At 42.4% G+C, this 14031-nt stretch overlaps 1 protein-coding gene across 1 annotated transcript in view; it reads right to left on the bottom strand.

The window, feature by feature from the left end:
- Positions 1–14031, bottom strand: part of MSRA (methionine sulfoxide reductase A) — a 423943-nt gene that overhangs the window by 407501 nt on the left and 2411 nt on the right. The window lies entirely within an intron of this gene.

The raw sequence follows: 14031 nt of genomic DNA, 5'->3' as shown, positions 1-14031 counted from the left end.
TGAAACCTGTGAGCCTGGGGGCAACGCTAAACTCTGCAGGATGGGGAAGCAGTCCCCAGAACCTCACAGGTAGGATCCTGCCAGTGGCAGAGTCTCAGGACACGGCAGTGAGCACTGGAACAACACGAACGTCCAGCATGCCTGCGGCGCTAGCACAGCTTCTAAGCGTGGCTCGTGTGAAAAGCTAGCAAGGGACCACTGGCTCCAAATGTGATCCTCATTTATCTTCCATTCGAGACAAACCTTGTTAAGGATAAGAAAGACATCTATGTTCAATCACTTGCAGGTGAAAAAATTCCAACTTGGAGTGGCTTCAGGAAAGAGAGGTAAAGAGAACAGGGCGATGGACTGGTTGTTTTTGGTCAAAGAATCCAAGGCAATGCTGAAGAGTGAAGCCACGGGAAGGGCAGGAGCGTGGTGAGAGCTCAGGAGCCTGGAGGCAGCGGGACCAGCTACCATTTCTGCCTCCTCCCATGGGCCTCAACCTCTCCTGCTGGAAGCAGGTCTTCTCCAGGGTGCAGCACCATGGCAGCTGCCAGCCCTAGAGCTTCACAGTTTATAGCTCCCATCTCTGGAAAACAGGCACACAAGCTGCAGGAAGGAGATGCTGTCCAGACAGGGTCAGATGACCCACCCCAGGGGTCACTGGTGCCTGAGGGCAGTCTCAGTGGCCAGTCCAGCACCACAGGAGCCATGTGAAGGGGGCTGGGCCGAGGGTCCCCAGTGAGCCTACAGGACCCACCTCCATCACACCAGGCTCACCTATGAATGTGAACATACGCCCACACCAACCGTCCACACACACCTCTCACGTTTCAGCTTCCATCCTGGTCTCCACCATGGGTATTACACTGGAGAGCAAACTGGCTGAGGAGGGAAGGAGGAGGAGGGTGAGGAGGAGGAGGGTGAGGAGGAGGAGGGTGAGGAGGAGGAGGGTGAGGAGGAGGAGGGTGAGGAGGAGGAGGGTGAGGAGGAGGAGGGTGAGGAGGAGGAGGGTGAGGAGGAGGAGGGTGAGGAGGAGGAGGGGGTGAGGAGGAGGAGGGTGAGGAGGAGGAGGAGGGTGAGGAGGAGGAGGGTGAGGAGGAGGAGGGTGAGGAGGAGGAGGGTGAGGAGGAGGAGGGTGAGGAGGGAAAGAGTGAGCAGAAAAGGAAATTTCAAAATTGTAGAGACAGCTTTACAGTACTCACCTCTCCCCATCCAAAACACCCGACTGTGTACTTACTGGAAAACAGTGACTACGTTTTCCCAATGTGGCTTTATAGCAGTTCTAAACCAAACTTTTATTTTGTGTGTTTAATTTCCTATGCTACTGCTCTCCACAGAAATTGGTTGGGCTTAAATCCCAAAACCTTCAAGAAATTAAGCACAGAAGTGAAAATATTAGTGAATATTGTCACTAATATTAGGGTGAATAAGATGCTGTGAGATACATCTTGACGCATATAAATGCTGTAGCAACAACGTAGAGAATTATAGAGGGCTAACACACGGCCGGGGATGAGTCAATTGGACCAATGGACACCAAGAGTCTCCTAAATGGACAATAAGAAGTCGCTAGGTCCAGATTCCACGCGGCACTGAGGGCCTCCAGAAGGACAGGACTAATAAATTCATTAATAGATGAGTTGTCAGAAGCCTCAGAAAGCAAGCGAAGGAGGGAGGAGTGAGGGAGGCTGAGAAGAGAAAGAGCAGAAAAATAACTATGAATAAAAAAACAAAAGGGGCCAATCCAGGTGGCTCATGGCTGTAATCCCAGCACTCAGGGAGACTGAGGAGGGAGGATCACTTGATCTCAACAGTTGAAGACGAGCTTGGGCAACATGGTGAGACCGTGTCTCTACCAAAAAAAAAAAAAAAGGGAGACAGGTAGTCAAAAAGTCGTCGTGTATAAAATGACAAACAGTAGTACAAAATTTAGATTTTCTTCAACATCTTCCCCTATCTTCCCCCTTTAGAATACACACATTTTTGAGTCTCTCCCACCTTTAAAAACCCTACCCCTTTTGAACCTGCTACCTTATTTCCAGCCAAGCTGTTGAAAGAGAAGCCAGGACCTGCAGGTCTCCACGCTTCCCCCCTGGCCGTGGTGCCTGGCTCCTGCCCTCCCTGTCTTCGCCCATCACTGCTGGCAAAAGCTTTTGGTTGCCAAATGCAATGACTGTGGCCGACCATCCATTTCTTCCTGATGTTCTCATTTCTCTTGGTTTCCTGAGTACTCTTTGCTTCTCTAACTACTTTTTCCACATGAACTTGGAGGCTCCTTGTCCTCTGCTCTTTTTTTAAGTTCTGACGTACATGTACAGAATGTGCAGGTTTATTGCATAGGTGCAGCAAACCACGGCACACATTTACCCATCAACGCATCACCTACGGATGAAGCCCAGTAGGCATTAGCTTTTCTTCTTCTACTGTTCTCCCTCCCCCTACCCGGCCCCAGTGTATGCTCTTCCCTCGCCCCCCATCGTCTGCTCTTTAATGTTGAGATCCCACAACACCCATCCCTGCCCTTCCTTCTCCTGATGCTACCCACTCTGTGGGAGCTGGGTGGAGATACTTGCGGAAAGGCAGGAGACTAGAAAAGTAGAACCCAGAGCTGGGAGGCACTCCAGAGCCAGCCACCACTGTGTGTAAGGGAACCTCCCAGCCTCTGTTTGACTCTTCTGCCAAAAGCGAGCTCACTGCCCCGCAAAGCAATTCCCTTGTGATAAACTAGACTGGGGCAATCAGGAAGAACACTGCCTGCAGGAAGCGATGGGAATGGAAGCTGCATAAATGCATACCCATGTTGACCATCAAGAGTCATTTTGAGAGAATCTTTTCCCAAGAGGTTACAGGACTGTGGGTTTAAGTAATAATCAACCTTCCTGCTTCACAGGTGGACCCAGAGGCCAGTCCTCCGAAAAGGAAGGCTGGAGCTCAGGTGGAGCTAAAGGCCATGTGCGCCTACAGCTTAGCTGCCTGCCATACACCGCAGCTCTTGCAGGAAGTGTGGTGATGTCACGTAGCCATCAGTCACTCTTACAAAACAGGGCAACAGCATGACAGTACACTGTCCCCTAAGTGTCCCTACTGGACCCATCACACTGCAAAACAAACATTCTGTGCATCTGGCAGGAGCCAGGTACCATTCTAGGCTCTTTCCCTATTATCTCATCTATTCCCAGAAATAGCCACTGTCTGTTTTACAAATGAGAAAACTGAGGCAAATTTATCCAAGGTCACACAGCCAGTAAGCACATGACGTGCAGCTCCGACTCACAGTCCAAACGCGAAGTCCCTGAGCTTTCCACCAAGCCAACATGTCCTTCACTAGAGAACACATTTCTGAATGTGCCTATTTATACTGAGGCGGCAGACATCGACGTATGGTCACGAAAGGTCCTGTGGAGAGAGGTAATAAGCAAGCCTTCATTTCCCAGCATCACACTCCACGGCATAAATGAGTTTCCATATCTTGGTATTAGGAAAAGAGAGGAAAGTGGTACCCTTGGGAGAAAAATATGAATGATGCTAACAGAATGCAGCAAAACCAATAAATCTAGAGACTAATATTGCTCTGGGATCTCCGAAGCAGTTATGCCAGGACTGAGAACCACCTTACGAGAGTTCTTCGTGGAACCTGTTAGATCATAAAATCATCTCTTGATGCTAGAACATAAAACAATGTCTTTTTTATGTAAACACAACCTTGGGGAAACTGCAGATAACTGTGGATCTCTCTAGGATATTTTCTTCTGTCATACTGGGAGCCATTTCCTTCACTCACCAATATTTTTACATATTTGTAGAAAGACTTCTCTTCCATAAATATTGAACACGAATCGTAATGCAGAAGCTAAAAACTCAGATCTCTTCTAATAACTGCTTGGAAAGTCAGCCATTGGACATGCACACACACAATCGTAACAAAATTTCTGAAGATGAATGGTTTGTGCTAGAAGGTAAAAACATAGCTTCCTTTTATTGAGATTCATTAATATTAATACCTATTGGCCTGAATTATACTAAAAGAGTTTTATTGAACACACAGCTTCCAAATACAATACCACAGAGCATAAGCGCAATCATTCTTTAGTTCATTTAACGGTTATCATGTAACAGACATGCGTAGGTGTGGGAGGGATCCACATAAGTAAATAAGCTCTCATTAAATTTGCAATGCCATTATAGAGAAAACAGAAATACATTAATCACCATTATAAACTTAAACGATAAAAAGACAATATATGAAGTCTTCAAATAATATGACTGCATACCAAATGAGTAGTAAAGAAAATAAATGCTAGCAATTCCTAAGTAAGGAGGGTCAAATGGGTTGGCTGGTCAGGGACAGACTGCCTGAGCGTCCTGTTATCAGGACCACTCAGACACCCTGGGGCTCTGAGAACTCCTTCATGCTGATGCACACATCTCAGGGTGCAAGGAATGCTGAATGGTAAGCCAGACACCCCAGGGACCAGCAGAAGTCCCTGCAGAGGGCTCACTGGTAGATGAGGTGGCTCTTTATAAACTGCCTCTCCGAAAGAGGTAAGGCAATGGAGTTCTCAGCAATGCAATGCTTTCTCGGGGGCTCTGTGGCAGCCGGCTATTCCACTCTACAAATTCTTACGCGGTTTTCTTTTCATCTGCTAACAACAGTGCATTCAAAATTTTTTACTTCAGGTCTCATTTTCCCCAGCTGGAAAGCTATGAATTCCCTCAAAGTATTTCATTTTCATGACTCTTCTCTTTTGGGTACAATCTGTTAAAATATCAGATATTTTCAGCAGGCCAAAGAATAATTTGTGGCCTCATCTGAACAATGCTTTTTAATTTTGCACATGACTTTTGACCTACGCAAAGTATAAAATACCTAATGGCAAAAATTTTTTTAAATCAAAGGTAAAATATGAAAACTTTTTAAAGGAAAATTCAACACTGATATTACTTTCCTATGGTAACATCTTCGAAAGAATTCATTTTATAAACATGCTCTGGGAAGACATCCGATGTTCCTAAATTTTATACTTTAATGTAATTATAATATAATCATCTAAATATATTGTCATATTTCTTCCAGTTTCATTACTACTAGCCTTTGCTGTATTAGGATGCAAATTTAATACACTTGTTCAACAAGTTAGTGGATCAGAAATATACCCTGCTGAGAAACACTCTAGATGCACCTCCATGAAAGGATACAAAATTCCTACAGAAACACAAGTAACCATACCTTTTTTTTTTTTTTTTAAACATTGGGCAATAGTCTATGTCCCCTTTCATAAGAGGCCCAGCTTACAGAAGAGGTACCAGCTGACCCAGAGGACACGCAGATCTTTGGTGAAGGAAAAAAATCAAGCATTTGGCATTATGAGTCAAAGTCATTGAGTATCTCACTGAATGGGGAGAGCATTTTGATAGGATATTCAGGAGAAAGCAGCTGGAAGCTGAGAACTCTGATCATGCCAGCAGCTTCTATAACCAGGCTAGGAGTTCAGAAAACATAGGGGGGAAAATGACTATCACCAAGCACCAAAGGGATTCTACCTCCATCTCGCCAAGGAGAGACACTGAAATGAAAGCACAAAACAGAGTCCCAAAGCTCTAGTTCCAGCTCCAACTCTAAGAGCAATCTAAGCTGAAACAGCCCCAAGGGGCGGCAGAGAAGTGGAAGAAGCCAAATTTAGCCTTGAAAGTCCCAAGATGTTCTAGACAAGGCTGCAAGAAAAACAGAAAACATCCTGTGTCGCAGTCCATCAGGCTGCTGTAACAATTTATCATAACCTGGCAGCTTATCAACAATAAAAACTTCTTTCTCACAGCACTGGAGACTGCAAGTCCAAGATCAAAGCGCTGGCAGGTTCGGTGTCTGGTGAGAGCCCAAATTCTGGTTCACGGACAGTGCCTTCTCACAGTGTCCTCACATGGCCGAAGAGACTAGCTAGTTCTCTGGGGTCTCTTTTATAAGGGCACTAATCCCATTCATGCAGGTTCCACCCTCATGACTATTCACCTCCCAAAGTCCCCACTTCCTAATCCCATCACCTGGCAGGTGAGGATTCTAACGTGAATTCAGTAGGGGCTATGCATTCAGACCACAGCAACCTGGAAGGAAGGAGCTCAGAGCAGGAGCCAGCCTCAGGGTGGAAGTGGAGATCTGGAACACTGAGGCCAGCAGCAAATTACAGAAAGTGTCCAGCACTGAAGAGTGTCATTGGACAGGTCAGAATCGCTGCTGTTCCCTAAGCAGTGAGAGAATGAAATTCAAATTTTAGGTAGATGTTGATAATGCTCTGAACAGCTCAGGCAGGGGAGAGAAGACAGATCAGAGACCAATGAAGAAAAGAAGTCATCAGGACTCATGGGAGGAAGGACAACTCAAATGCAGAGGTAAGGCTCAGAGATGACCCTGACTGCGGCTTCTGGGATCTGAGAGGAGAGCAGCGCCATTGAGAGAGGTTGGGAAATTAAAACATGCAGTCAGTCCATCTTTTGGAAGCAAATGGTAAGTCTGGTTTTAGATCTGAGTTCAGGGTTACAGCATCTCGTAAGTATTTGGAAACAGAAAGGCGGAACTTTCCCAAGGTGAAATGCAGATTTCAGACAAGGGTAGTTGGAAGCAAGAGAAGAAAGCAAAGCCATGGCCAGACTCTTACCCTCCTGACCTCTTACCTCTTTTAGCTTAAAATGTGGTAAGGAGACAGACACCAGTGGAAATGGTGAAACTGCTACCTGATGACAACTCAGGGCCTCATTAGAAATCTGACTTAGCTAACACGATCCACTCCTATCACATACATTTTCATCTGGCTGCAGAAATTCCATCTAGCAAATAAAGTTTTCTGATGTGATAGGAAAAACCAATAACATAACCACAAATGGCAGGCCTGAGCCCCCAAACCTGGACGCTTCCTGTATCCTTCAATGCACTGTGCTCCTCCCCATTACTCACTTACGGACTTACCGATTACGTGCCATAATACATAACATGCGTGTGTCTGTTGGCATGATACTGCTCAGAGGAACCCTGGCCTCCCAAAGAACTCAACAGGTTATATGCTACAGTCTTCCAACAAGTATTTATCATCAGCTTACTGTGTTCCAGGACAAAGAACAAGTCAATTCCTGCCCTCAGTTCACTGTGTAGTGCTACACATATCAATGAATATTGTGATGCTCTCAAACTTGGAGTTTATGATGTGAGAAAGATAAGAGCAGCATGCAGAAGATCCACAACTTTCATTCATCATGCACTAACACCCTGAAAGCATCTCTTGCAGAATTCAGTCTTCCATACATCCCCAGAGGGTTGGCGATGTCAGCTAGCACAGGAGGGCAGGGCCAGACAGCTGCTGCTGCATGGGAAGGGGCCTGGCCATCTGCCAAGGAGTAAGGGGTGATCAATGGCAGGCAGGCTGCCGGGACCCATACAGGAGCCACACCAAGCTTAGCAAAGAGGCCTCCACTCTGGTCCTTGCTGAGGGCCTAGCAGCCACTCACACTCATGAGACCCATGACCCAGGCTGATGTCTCCTCACCCAACCAGCCTCCCACTCCTTGGGTCAGCTGTCCTCCTCTCCTCCCTCCGCCACCCAAGGCAGGGGCTCACAGTGACTCCTGAGCCTGAGGGTCGCAGGCCAAGGCCCCACGTGGACTGCACTGAGCTTGATGACCTTTTCCCCATCGCTGCTGCAGATGCCTAACAAGTCTCCACTCAGATTTAAAGATGAAGGGTTCCCCACCCTTCACCCTGGCCAAAGTCACAAAAATAACTCAGGGAAAAGTTCAGAGAAATCAGCAAAATTCCATCACCACTACTGGAAGAACTCAGAACATGCCCCATGGACAACGGGGCAGCTCTGTTAACTTCTCTGTAACATCATGGTCACACGAAAAGACCACATTTCTGGTCTTTGTTCTCAGGCATTAACTATATTCTTCCCAATGTCCATAAACCACTATTGACTGCCTGGTGTGGGCAGCACTCTTGGGGAAGTGCTGTGAGCTCACCACGTGGGGAGGTGAGACAGATTGTGCAAGTTCTGTGCAATAAAACATCTAATTAGCAATGCAAGATGCCATAGAAAGGATTCATAAAGTAGTACATAGCTATTTGTCCAGTAGGTAAGAAAGGGATCACTTAGGTTGGAGAGAAAAGGGATGGATTTCCAGAAGAAATGGAATTAGGGCGGGGAAAATTTCAAGGATGCTTCCTTGATGATAAGGATATGTGGGCAACACAGGCCTTTCCTAAGCAGACCTTTAATAGACATTTAATGAATGAATAAGTAAAAAGATCCGAGTGTGCAATCCACGCTATGGGTATGGTCGTGTGAGCAATACAGAGGCAGAACAGTAAAACACATTAGGCAGGAGATGGGGTTCTATGGGGACACAGTGGAGAAAAAGACTGGGAAAGTAGGTAAGGATCACATTGTGGGAGGTACTGAATAGCCTCATCCCAGGGACTTCAGGGAAACACAAAACGTTCTGGAACAGGTTGTAAAATCAAAGAGCTCTGGGCAGGATGCAAAGAAGGGAAATAACAGTTCTGCATCCTACAATTTAGAAATTAATCACACATTGGGGAAAACTTTTCTAAAAGGAAAACTGTTTTCTATCATTTTCTTTTAAAAATCAATGTACAATAAAATCACTCACAATAAAAGAAATACACATAATGCTTTCTACATAATAGTGGAAGGAATTTGTCCCCAAAGATCTGTTCTTTGTATAAATGATGCCACCACAATTGATGCTTCAATATAAATGAATATTTATGAAATGTAAAATGACTTGGATTAACTTATTCCGATTTCACTCTCTAAATTTAGATTTTTAAATCACGCCAAAATGTAGATTTTGATTACAAAAGCAAGTTGGAGAAAAAAGATGTACTTGACAAGAAAAAGAGAGCAAAATTGAAAAAAAAAAAAAAAAAACTTGAAATAAGTATGACAAAAGATGACAGAAAGGTGGTCAATTAGACTAAAAACAGCAAGACAGATCATCTTCCAAGTGGACTTATTTAATTCACAAATGCAGTCACATTACAAGAAGCAAGTTACAAAAGAAGCATTAAGTAAAAAGTCTATGCTTCCATCGATTCTCATCTCATTACACAGCCCCCTCCCCAACTATTAATTTCTTAGCTATCCTTTCAAAGTTTCTCTATACATACTATTTTCCCTTCTGTTCACAGAAAAATTAGAAAACTCGATATATACACTGTTCAGACCTTGCTTTTTTCACTTAACGCTACATCTTGGCAATCCCTCCACACCCATTCATACAGATGTTCCACATTTTTCACAGCTGCATATCCATTGTGACAATGAAACATAATTTATTTAACTAGCCACTATTGATAGGCATCTGGGTTGTTTCCAGTCCTGTGCTATTGCAAACAAAGCTGCAGTGAATAACCTGGTACAGTCATCATTTGGCATGCATGGAAGTTACGTTCAGAAGATAAATTCCCAGAAATTGAATTCCTGGGTCAAAAGGTATATGCATTTAAATTTCATAGATACAACCAAACTGCCTTCCATAAGAGTTGAGCCAATTTTATACTCTTGCCAGCAATGTATAAGAGTGTCTTTTTCCTTAAAAATTTACCAACACAGTGCATCGTCAAAGTTCTGGATTTTTGCCAATCTGAAAAATGAAAATGGTATTTGCATTCTCATAAGTGAAGCTGAGCATCTTTTTATATGCTTAAGAGTCAATTGTACTTTTCTGTAAACGGTCTGTTCATAACCTAATGTCTATCTTTCTAATAGATGTTGGTGTTTTTCTTATTTCTAGAAGCTTCTTATATAACTAAAAAGATTGGTCCTTCATCTATGATATGAATTGCAACTACTTACCATAGCTTGTCTTTTGGCTTCGCTCATGGTGATTTTTGCCATGCAGAAGATTTTACTGTGATATGATCTAATTTATCAGTCTTTTACGTTTTCTGATTTTCAAGTCATGGTTAGGTCATGGCTTTCCTCACACCCGGATTATAAAAACATTCTATTCTCATACTTTGTTTCATTTTTTACAATTATCTAAATGCAAAAAGAGTATAGGAGTTAAGGCCAGAAACTCTATAGCCAAACTGACTAGGTTCATACCCCAGCTCCACTACTTATTAGCAATGTACGTTGTTTAAACTGCCTGACATCTATGGGTCTCAGTTTCCACATCCATAAGTGGTGATAATAGTTACCACTTCTTTGGGTTACTGTGAGGATTAAATGTAATTAGTAAATTACTACAGTGCCTGGTATATAAGACACTTAACAAGTGTGAGCTATTATGTATCTGGAATTTATTCCATCAAACATTAAAATTTATCCTGGCTTACAGTGTAGAGATCCAACCTTTTTTTCCATATGGCTACCCAGTTGTCCCAACATCATTTATTGAATATTTCCCCTTTTCCCCACTGACTTGAGATACCACCTTTATCAAATGCTACATTCCCTTATGTATTTAAGAACTTCTGATCTTTATTCCTTTTTTGTACTTCTTGAATTGCTTTGTCTGACCACATTGGCTGTATCTACAACATAAAATAATAACCAATCACTCAAAGTAGGCCAGTTCATGTTATAATCCAATTTAGGTAACCTGGGAGAAATAAAACAATAAAAAGTTTAAAGGTTTGAATCTTACCTCCTTACAAAGTATAAATCAATGACCAGATCACACTTAATAAAAAGGTGGAAGTTTCCTTAATACAAAAAAGGTAGGATTTATTTTTAAAGGCGGGATTAAAACTAGTAACACCAAAAAGTCTGCTAACAGTGCACACCTGGTAAAAGGTACTAGGCTGTGCTCACTCCTCGTCTTGGCCTGAACAACAGTGGAAATTTCAATGTTTCTTCACTAAGCCTAAAGTGGGCTTTTGGGTTGAAATAGATGCGTTATCATGTTAAGGAAATAGCCATTTATTCCTACTCTGGAATTATCTGCTCTTTAAATATTCGGTAGATACTATTGGTGAAACTGGACATAATGCTTTGGGAGGAGGTAACTCTTTAATAGCTTTATTTCTTCTATAAAATCAACCTTAAATTTTCTACCTGTTCTGGGGTCAATCAGGATTAATTATATTTTCCTAAAAATTATCACTTTCATCAAAGTTTTAAAATTTATTTTCAAAGAGTTCAGGTAGTCTCCTATTATTCTTCAAATTATCCGTTTTTACGATCTCCTCAAGTCTTATTTTGTATATTTGTACTTTCTTCTTTTTCTTGAGACTAGCTCATTGTTTATAAATGTTATTGGTGTAGTTCAATTTTTTTTCAAAGAGCCACCTTTTGGATTAATACATTGTTCTACTGTTTTTTTCTATTTAAAGTTCTTAAAAGAGGATACCTTCTGTTGGTGCTCTACATCTGTTTTTAACATCTGTTAGTGCCCAAAAAAGCACTGTACCAAAAAAATACAATGAACTCTAAGAATGTAAACAAAAGAAAGCCAAGATAGAATCGAACTTGTCAAAGTCATTTTAAACAATAGCTCCAAATCCCAAACACCTAATCCCACTGATACTCTATAAGAAGGTAAGATTCATTCCCAAACACAGATTAGTAATGTTTCCAATATGCAAAAACAAGTTCTACATAAAAGTTGATACTCTATAAGAAGGTAAGATTCATTCCCAAACACAGATTAGTAATGTTTCCAATATGCAAAAACAAGTTCTACATAAAAGTTGGGCTTTGTGTTAGTCCATTCTCACACTGCCATAAAGAACTATCTGAGACAGGGTTACTTACAAAGAAAAGAGGTTTAATTGGCTCACAGTTTCACAGGCTGTACAGAAAGCATGGCCAGGGAGGCCTCAGGAAACTTACAATCATGGCAGAAGGGGAAGCTGGCACATCTTCACACAGGGCAGCAGGAGAAAGAGAGAGTGCGCAAAGGGCGAAGCTACACACTTTTAAATAATCAGATCTCGTGAGAACTCATTCACTTTCACGAGAACAGCAAGGGGAAAGTCCACTCCCCATGTTTCAATCATCTCCCACCAGGCCCCTCCTCCAACACGTGGGAATTATAACTCGAAATGAGATTTAGGTGAGGACACAGAATCAAACCATATTGGACTTTTACAATAATTATAATAATTCACCGGAAATAAGATCAGTTCTGACTGTAAGGAACCCACATCTTAACAAAATGGAAGGTACTCTGAGGTTTTAATTATGAGCCTTCTACCTGCAGCCTATTTTGAACAATACCAATACAGTTCAACAAGAATGAATTCCCCTTGTCCCTCAGTCCCAAGTTCTCAAGAGTATTGCTTGGTGGTCAGGCACTGAAGCAGAATGAGACCATCTCCACATATAGGGCACACACATTGCCGTGTGCCCTACCAGCCAGCCAGCGCTGCCCAGGCGCCCCCTAACCTGAACAGAGAAGGCTGCAAATGAGGCAGTCCAGGGCAGGTTCAGTTTTCACCACTCACCCAGGTAGGCCTATTCATGTTTTGATCCATTTTAGGTAGCCTGGGATAAATTAAACATTGAAAAAGTTTGAAGGTTTGACTCCTTCTCGCAAGGTGGAAAACTTGGCCACAGTTTGTAAAAGGGTGGAATTGTCCTTAAGAATATAAAAATGGTAGGATGAATGCTAAGATGGTAATCCTTAACACCACAAGTATTTGGTAATGGTACACACCTGACACTAGGCTGATCTAAAGGCACTAAAGAAACAGGACTTCTGAAGTCAAAAGGTGATGCTTTTGTCACGCAACTTTTGAGAGTCAGGGTACAAATAACAACAGACATAGATGGAGGCAATGTGGACAAGGGAGGAGTTGTTAAACACGATGCAAGTTGCAGTGGAGGTGAATTCAGAACAATACTAAATCCTTAAGTTTCAAGTTTACAGCCACTGAAACCCACTGAAGAGATAACACTGCCCATTTCTGGGTCCAGTCAGGGCTTTCAGCAACCTGTCAAGACTCAGGAGTGGAGACTGGAACGTCCACAATCTAAATTTCAAACACTTTTTGTGGAAAAAGTTACAACAGATGAACAATAAGGACATATGCACTGTAGGCTTGGCCCTACACCAAATAAAAAAAGGTTTACTGGCCCAGATACAGAGATGTGTCGGCGTACCAAAAACACTCACAGCTATATGGAGACAGCGGAGCCTGGAAAGGAACCAGGTCCTGAGGTTTGGCAGTTAAAAGTTATGATGAGGATATGAAAAAAACTGTTGCCTCATTTCTGAAATGTTTGCTAATCTTTTACCAAAAATGTCATTTACATATTGGGAAACTGATTGGGAAGGCTTTGGTTAAGATAAAGTCAAAGTAAATTTTGGTCCATCTTGACCTTGAACCAGTTTGGAAATCTGAACAAGAGTTTTTTGATGATTTGGTTTTTTTGGTGTATGGGAGGCATAGCAAAGATACGGTAGTGTGTGAACGGGAAGTATAACGCAAGCTGAGGAAGTTTCACATTTGAAACGTATTGCCTTTCAACATGCACTTATAAATACCTGCCTGTAAAAGAATGAAAAATTTTTAAGATATATTTATAAGGTTTAGATAATCTGGTTATATTTTATATATATAATTATAGATGTTTACTAGATTTGTTTCAAAACCCAATCTCTACATTTGAATCAAAAATAAACTTTTACTGCTGAGTCAGAGGTGAAATGATGGGGAAACCAGGAAACAGAAACTGCTAATTCGATTAACAAGCCAGTCACACAATTTCTAAACTGCCTCTAATCCAAAAAAACCTCTACCTTTTCCTAATCTCATACCGATTATTCTACGAGATGACAAACTCTCAATATGACCTCCTTCTATCCTCAACAATTCTTGAAGGAAAAAAGAAACTTCCTAGGAAATGTTTTAAATGCTGAATTTCTCTGGCATTGAGCCACGTGTAGAAGATTAAACATCACTTAATCATCCAACAGCTCTAAGGCAGTGGTTTACAAGCTTCAGGGTACATTAGAATCACCTGGAGGGCTTGTTTTAGCGCTTGTTGGGCTCCACCCCCAGGGTCTCCAATTCAGTAATGGGGCAAG

The sequence above is a fragment of the Macaca thibetana genome, chromosome 8, assembly GCF_024542745.1.
Source record: "Macaca thibetana thibetana isolate TM-01 chromosome 8, ASM2454274v1, whole genome shotgun sequence".
Lineage (NCBI taxonomy): Eukaryota > Metazoa > Chordata > Mammalia > Primates > Cercopithecidae > Macaca > Macaca thibetana.
Note: the sequence above shows the minus strand (reverse complement) of the source record. Positions and strands in the feature narration are given on the sequence as shown.